Source organism: Onychomys torridus, chromosome 13 (assembly GCF_903995425.1).
Source record: "Onychomys torridus chromosome 13, mOncTor1.1, whole genome shotgun sequence".
Taxonomy (NCBI): Eukaryota; Metazoa; Chordata; class Mammalia; order Rodentia; family Cricetidae; genus Onychomys; species Onychomys torridus.
In genome coordinates, this window is record NC_050455.1 from 32,971,446 (window position 1) to 32,980,261 (window position 8,816).

Below are 8,816 nucleotides of genomic sequence, written 5' to 3' on the forward strand. Positions count from 1 at the left end.
AGTATCCCTCCCATCAGACATTCACCAGCAAAATGAAGGCCCTGAATTAGGTATAAACACAAAGGTACTTTCAAGCTTTGAATGCCTTTGACATTCTAATTCTAAAGCTTATTATGGAAACAAGTGTCCACTACCAGAAATTTGTTTAGCTACATAATGCAGCTGGAAAATGGCATTTGTTCTTTTCAGCAAAGAAAGGGTTTTTTGTTGAAAAACAAATAAACAAAACCAACCAATCAAACAAATAAACAAAATAGGACTTTCCAAGTTGATAGGCTGTTGACCTATGATTTTGGCATGATGAATTTTGAGAATTGTCTTATATGTAAATGTAATCTGACAAACTGAGGTTAAAGGCTATCTGGACATAACAAAGGTCAAGAGCTATACTTTAAAGAAATGAAAGCAAGCAGATGAGCATGAGACACTTGGTAATAGTAATAATAATAAATAAACTATTAGTATATTTAGGTAATAATGATAAACCAAGGTTTGGGATGTCTTGGATAGAATTGATAAGAAATTATGACTAGTTAGAAGTTCTTGAGCAAAATATAGATTGAAAACAACTTGAAAGTTTCAAGCTGGTGGTGAGGAAGTTCTGAATACAAGGAGCGAAAGAGGAGGAAGAGTCTTTTCACAAATTAGAAAAAGTGAACTTGATTTGAAAACACGTGTAATAGTGTTTCATTAAAAGAAGTTTGCATCAAGAGTAAGGTTAAAATGGGAAACAAAGATTTGGAGTTCTATGTCCTGAACACTATAGAGTTTCCTGTGCTATCAGGCTATGTGAACCCAGTTCTCATAGGACTTTGTTTACCTCCCTGTGAGGAATGCCTCTGCCTGTCCAAGAAATGATACCAGCAAGGTTCCTCCTGACACCCCAGCAATACAGCATAGCCACTCAAGGACACTGTGCAAACAGCCCCTGTCTGGCAGTAAGAGTTTCTTTTCCCCGCCCCCAGGATACCCAGTGAAAGTGATAAGAACTACTCAGTAGGTTTATCTGTCCCATCTTTGAACGCTGAGCTATCCCAGAATAAAAGCCTCAGAGAAGCCCAGTAGAGGGCTCTTGAGCAGTGCAGCCTAGGGTCCCATGCTCCTGGTGAATCTCAAATTCTACTTCAGTTCTTCAGCACTGGTCATTTGAGGTCAGCACAGGTCACCTGCATGTATCAGAAGCGGTGGATCAGATACTAAATTTCCAAAAGTTTCCTATTTAAGAGTAGGGAGGGGGAAGGACAGGGGAACCCATGGCTGATGTGTAGAATTAAAACACAAATATAATAAATAAAAAAAGGAGAAAAAAAAACCCAAAAAACAAACCACCAACAACAAAAGAGTAGGCAATGAACTTGGAATTTTCATGAAATTTGGGATGTTGATTTCATTTGATAAGTTCCCATCATATAACTGATTGTTGTCTCACACCATGCTCTACCTGGAGACATACAGAACCAAGGCACATAGAGATGGAATAAATGGTCTCAGCCTGGATTTAGCCAATGGAAGAAGTGGAAGTCTAGGTTAAATATATCTAAATCCATAGCTACACTATCATGTGGAAATAGCTTGACTTTATTGATTGGAGTCACAATTTTCTAAGAAGTAACTGAAGTTAGTTCAAAATACTATATCACAGAAGAAGATCAAATATTTAGAATGCCTGAATGTTGCCTTTACTGGAATAAAGTGATAGCAAAGCTAAGAAAGAATAGCTGTCATAGGGGTAGGTAGAAATTAATACCCAATTATTTAGAAAACTTAACTATATTAAATAATATTCTCTAAAAGATTGGCTCCTTGATATCTCACTTAAAAATATTTTTCATTACCATTAGGTTCACTGTATGAGGTAGGCAATTGTGTAACTAGACTTTCTGTTGTGTGTAGCCAGGCTACCCATGGGTCTTTGAGTTGCAGTGCTAATAGGGGCAGGAGTCTCCACATTTCCAATGTCCTACATTCTTTAGTGACAGATCAACTGAACTTTCTTTCCACCACCATGTCTGAGAAGGTATTTTTCCTCCTTCAGATGACATTTCAGGAAGTTGACACACTTATTCCACCTAGAGTCACAGCTACTTCCTTCCTACTCAAATACTTCTTGAGTCCTATAAATATCTTCTTTCATCTAACCCTCCTGTCTTCTTATTGAAACAAGTGACCAATTCTCAGGAAGAAAAACAAGCCTCCATAAACAAGAGCTTTCACAAAACTTTGTCCTTGTGGTCCTAATGTGGCAGAGCCAGGGCATTTCCAATTCTCTAACTAATTAGAGACATTAATATCTTGCCTAAGCTTCTTTCTCTTAGTCAGTAATGGTGGCCATTAGGAGAAACTTGATTTTGAAAATCCAAGCTCAATTTCCAAAAGCATCATCTAATTTATATAGTATTCAGAGGTGAAAACAACACATTTAGGTAATAACAATGTCACCTTTCCATTTACTGATTAAAAACTTTACCCTCAATGTTTTCAGCAAAAGGTACATTTTTCTCTTCCTCTCCCTCCCCCCTCCTCCTTCTCTTCCTTCTCCACATCCTTACCCTCTTCCTCCTAGTGTTCTTTTTCCTTTTTTTTTTTTTTTACTTTCTTTTAATTTTACTTTGAGTTTATTTCATTGAGGCCAGTATATGGCACATGATCCCCTAGAGCTGGAGTTCCAGGCAGTTGTGAGCCACTGAGTGGACATGGGTGCCCGGAACCAAACTTGTGTCCTCAAGCACTTTTAACTACTGAACCCTCTCTCCAGCCTTCCCTCCTCCTTATTTCACTACTAAAATATTCCTTGCACATCCCCTTATGTACTCAAACATTGAGTGGTGACATCTAAATATCTGTTTCAAAGAATTTTTTCCCTAGAATAAAAAACTTTATTCAAAGTTAAGGGGGATATGCAATAAATAAATAAAATAGATTTGTGATATTCTAAATACATGATGAATTTTGTCTTCTTGAGATGATATTTTTCCTTTCTTAGATCCATTCATCTAGGTTTATTAGATTTTTTCTCTATAATGAGATAAAATGTTCTCTGCGTATCTTCTGTTCATGGACTTCTACCCATTACTTACAGCCACACAAGTGAAAGTATCCAGCCCCCACTTTCCCGAGGCCACCTTTTAGTCTTTCCAGGTCCTCTTCTCAGGGAACAATATCACTTTTACTTATCAATCTACAGAATGTATCATCCAGTTTCCTTTAGGGAAATCTCCTATTTCCTTCTGGGAATACTTTATTGATTATATCCTTAAAACTTGGTACTAACAGTTGATTATAGTTTTTAATGTGTTCCTTCAACAGATTATAGCACAATTCAAGTTTATCCTTCCTTTATTACAGTAACATGTTACTGTTAAGTCTAGAGTCCATGATGATGTTTTGGGGTAACCAATAATGGTCCATATTGATAATAGAGTGAATTATAAATATGAATGTCTTTTCCTATGATCACTCTACAGTGATTGTGTCTCTATACTCAGATTCCTAATAAAGGCTCCTCAACCTTTTTGTAGAAATAATTCCTTAACTGGAAAGATGACATATAGGGACTTTCAGTTGTAAATTTATGCTTCATTACATAATCTTCAGCAATTCTGGATGTTTTACTTATTAATTAATATATTTAATTTATTAACTTGGTTGTAAGTATATTTTAACAGTGCTAGTGTAAAGGAAATAGGATCCCTTACAACAGTTTGGACTTTTATTATCACTGATACATTTCACCTGCTTTAACATAAAAAAGGGAATATAATTTCCTGTCTTTTTATGTATGCTTTTTTTCAATCATAAAATGCTACTGAGATTGATTCAAGTTGCTATAAAGAGTTTTAATGACCCAAAGATCTCTCTTTCTAAACAATGAAGTAGAAATGATCTGGCTAGATCAACTGTGAGGCCTTTTTGAGTTCTGGAAGTCAGTGAAAAGCTCTCTCTTTTGTTTGGCAATAATTAAAATGTAGGAATTTTGACCTGAATCAGTTGCCATGACACCATAACAATACTGGGAATGATAGTTTTGATACGTAATCCAGTGAGAGCATTGACATTGCATGTCTGGTCAGGGAACATTTTATGCACCTGCATTATGTAAGGTTAGAACCAGTGTTCCAGCTATGGATGCCCTCACTGACATCTGAGTTCTCCCACATCCAACATTCTTCCCGGGTGACTTACTAAGGTGGATTACACACATCACAATTAAAAAAAAATTGATAAACAGGATTAAAATAAAACTCAATTCAAAACTCCTACCTACTTCTGTTTGGCAATATACATTTGTAATGTTTAGGAATAAATCTATAAGGTCAGGCAGACTGGTATTCAAATTCTGTAAGACCATTGACAAATTGGTGAAATCGAGTCTACATTTCTTCATCTGGAAATGAGATAAGGATAGCTACCTCCCAGGTTACTATAAAGGATTGATGAAATAATGTATGTAAAGTGATCAGAGTTCCTGGAATAGGGATCCTGTGTAATTTAAGCTGGTCATGAGTGCTGATGTTTTTCTACAGTCAGCAATCCTATGATCCTGCAATTCTAATGTCTCAGGGATAGCCCATATCTATGGCTCTTCACATTTGATGGGAAAAGATTGGCGTAATCACTGAGTTGTAGACTACCAAATGGTTTTTAAATCAATGCTATGGAGAGGGAACATTCTAAAGAGAATGGATTGGAGCAATAGAATTAACAATATGAACAATGACTGAGTCTAGGAGCCCTGGTTCCTTATGATTTCTCTAACAATGGGACATTTCATGATTTTTGAATGAAACATTAAATTTCTTTGGGAAAAGCAATATCCTTAATAGTTTAGAGCACAGTATTTTTTGTTTGTTTTGTTTTTCCCTATTCAAACCATATTTTACCACTTAGTCTCATTTTTCTTAAACATTTCCAAAGGAAGTTTCCCCTTAGGCAGGGCAATATTGCACAGAAGTTATGAAAATGAGTTAAGTTTCAGTCTCAATGTTGCTATTAACAATATGGATGAGATTTCATGGAGTTAATTTGAGTTTTCCATTCTTTGACTTCTTGAATTTAAAATCAATTTCTATGAGTTGGCTAAGAATGTTTTAAATAATGTCTGACCCAGAATAACTCATTAACAAATGAGTATTATTTGGAGAATAGCCATTATGATATTTACCTCTTCAGATTGTTGAGCATATCCTGATGAGACAGGATAGTCTAAGTGTCTGGGACAGGTCCTCAAGTACTCACACGCTATTGCTAAACATTGTGACTTACAAAAACACAGTTTGGATAGCTGTAATGAGGAGATGTGGGGAAAAGTCAAATTTCCCAGTATTGAATTAATAGGGTCATTATTTTTTTCAGTGAGAGAATAAGGAAACATGAATGGGAGATAATGAAATTACAAAATCTATGATACAAAAGGATAATTTTAGTTTTTTGCTCTATAACAGGGAAAATCAAGCAGAAAATCTCAAATCAGGCAATAAAAGTTTATAAAAATAACAGTGATAATAATACCAATAAAATATGTTTGCATGAATAAACAGTTCTTTGTAAGATAGAGGCCTTGCTCTATGGAGTTTGTGTTTTCTGCAGAAAAACAAACACTAAAGCAATACATATATTCATAAAAAGGGAATCAATACAGTGATTGCTCTACAGAGGTAAGAAGATAAACAACATGTTAGAAAGTGATTGGGCTTGGAAGTGGGCAAAAGAGAGTCTGATTTAGATTTTTTGTAAATAAAAGTCTCTGAAAAACTAACAGTTATGATGAATGTTGTATAATGGTACAGAACCAGGCATTCGTAACACCATGTTTTCTGGGCAGATGGAGCACCTGACCTATGATACTGAAGTCGAAAGGGGCTCCACATGTTGGAAGAGTTGGAACAGTGTGGATGCTTCTAGAATATAAACGAGGCTTTGAAATAATAATATGACTCGATATTGGAGGATTCATAAGCATCCTGTGAGACACAGATAGGGCTTGTATCTAATTCCACATGTGAAGTTTAATGGAAAATAAATAAAAGGCTGTAAAACTTAACGCAACTGCCCTAAGGTATTTTTTTCTGATTAGTCATCTCATGCTACTATGTGAAAAACGGCTTCATAGCAGTATCCAATAGGATCAAGAGAGCTGAGAAGCCTGGAGCAATATGGGTAGGCAAGACATAAGTCACTTTCTTCAGAGGATTGGGTAGAAGTGGAGAGTTTAATAGGATTTTCCAGAGAAAGAATTTATAGGTTTCATTGGAAGAATGGACTTTAGAAATCAGATAGGAATTCTAAGATACTGGCCTGGGAAATTGAATTTCGGTTGCAGCCACTTCCAAGGATAGGCTAATGTGATGGAGGCTGGGACTAGAGAGCTGAGGGGCTCCAGCCTAAATAGCTGCATCACTGTTATTTTAAAAGTAATTTTAGTGGCACACCTAAGATATTATTTTTAGTGGAAAATCCTATAATTACACGTATTTTTATTTCATTAGTATAAAGAACAAACTATTAGATTGAGATAACCTCATTTAAAATATCTACTGAGGTTGAATGCCTGAATAGGCATTCTTGAACAATAATGTGCAAATGTCCCAAAATACCTAACATAATTCTCAACCTGATTACTATGAAAAGAGAAGTTAAAACCAAGATCATAACAAAATATCACTTCTTCGCATTTAGAATGTCTGTTAACACAAAGATCAAGAAATATTAGCTAAAAATTTTAAAACTTCAATTAGTGTTGTCAATGCAGAAGACAAAGGATGGAACTTTCACATACTGTTGGTAAAAATGTAAATTAGTACAGTCATTATGGAAAACAGTATGAAATTTCCTCAAAATATAGAAATAGAGCTGTTACCCAGATACCAATTTCTTGACATACTTCAGAAAAAGGAAATCACTATATTGAGAGAATATTATATTTTCACCAAACCAATATTTTGAAAAATCAAGATTATAGCATCAATCTAGACGACCGTTGACAGAAAAACTAGATACAGAAAATGTGGCCTTTTCGGGCTCCCGTGGGCCTAGAGAGCAGGCACGGCCTTGACAACACAGAATGACACCAGCGAGTTTGTGGACCTGTATGTGCCTGGGAAATGCTTTGCCAGCAACCGCGTCGTTGGTGCCAAGGACCACGCATCAATGTGGCCAGATTGACAGGGTCACAGGCCAGTTTAACGCCCAGTTTAAAACCTATACTCTCTGTGGGGCCATTCAAAGGATGAGCGAATCAGATGAGTCTATTCTCCAATTGGCTAAGGCTGATAGAATTGTGTCTCAAAGAACTTTTGACCAGAAGAGATCAGGGAATATTTGTCATGAGTAAAAGTGAGAAAGTAATAGAAAGAAAGAAAGGAAAAGAAAGAACGAAAGGAAAAGAAAGAAAGAAAGGGAAAGAAAGAAAGAAAGAAAGAAAGAAAGAAAGAAAGAAAGAAAGAAAAAATGTGGTAAACACATACAATAGAATATTATCCAACCATAAAAATATTCTGTAATTTTCAGAAACATGTATAGGATCAGAAGACTGTAGGTTAGGAGAACCATATCTAGCACAAAAAAGGCAAATGCATTTGTCACTTGTATGAGGAAGCAAGAGTTGATCTCAAAGAAGAGAATAGCATAGTGGTTATCAGAATCTGGGATGGGCATTAGGAGCAGAGGGATGATGAGATGTAGATAGTAGAAGGAAGTGTGAAAAGGAATTGGAAAATGCAGATGGATAGGGGACAATTAGTGGAAGCAAATGTGTAGTTACATACAAAGAATAATTTCTAATATTTTATAATACAATAGACTATAATTGATATCAATTTGTTGAATATTTCAAAAATAGATGTTCCTACACACAAATAATTGATATCTGGGTCCAAGGAGATTGGACAGTTCATAAACTACTTTTTCCCCAATCATAAGGGTCTGCATTCATATATCCAGCACTTGTATAAAACTTGGACATGGCAACCTAAATACCTATAATCCCAACACTAAGGAGTTGGAGACAGGAGAGTTCTTGATGTCCATTGGCCAGATAACTTCACTTGATTTAACCAGGCAGTGGTGGTACATGCCCTTAATCCTAGCACTTGGAAGGCACAGACAGGTTGATCTCTGAGTTCAAGGCCAGCCTGGTCTACAGAGTGTGTTCAAGGAGAGCCAGGGCTACACAAAGAAACTCTTTCTTGAAAAAAAAAAAAAAAAAAAAAAAAAAACAACAACAACAAAAAGTCAAACTTTACCTTCATCTGATTATGAGGTCTAGGTTCAGTTGGAAACCTTGCCTCAAAAAAACCAAGACATAGAGCAATTGAGGCACATGGGAATATCCCTAGGTTATTGAACAGAACAAAGTAATCATACTATCTAATACTTATTGAGCCTTAATACAGCAGGAACTGCCATAAAAATTATATAGTATAATTTACTTAATTTTAATTTGTGTAATCATGAGATAGCAACTGTAAAATTCATGGGCAATTAGAGCTAAGGAGTAATGTAACCTGCCTACAATTCCAGATGCAGAACCATGGAGAGTCTGCTTCTCGTCACCATGGTCTTCTGACCTTCAACAAGACATTAGAGTATTTTCCTCACAAATAGAAAACAGCATAAGACTATATATGTGGCCCAATTCTCAAGCACTGTAGTAGTTATAAGAAAATGCATATAAGCTGCATAATACATTGTCTTGCTCAAGGATGATCTATCTGGTTAGGACTTGGTTGAAACCCTGAGAGAGACCATTTCTGCTCTTTGTATTTGTGCAGGTGGCCAGTTATACTCACTCATCACCATTATTAACAATTATTGGGAGT

The 8,816-nt window shown here is 35.9% G+C and overlaps 1 pseudogene; it reads left to right on the forward strand.

Annotated features, from left to right (window-relative positions):
* Positions 1-7,330, forward strand: part of LOC118594975 — a 50,005-nt pseudogene extending 42,675 nt beyond the window's left edge.
* Positions 7,331-8,816: the final 1,486 nt, after the last annotated feature.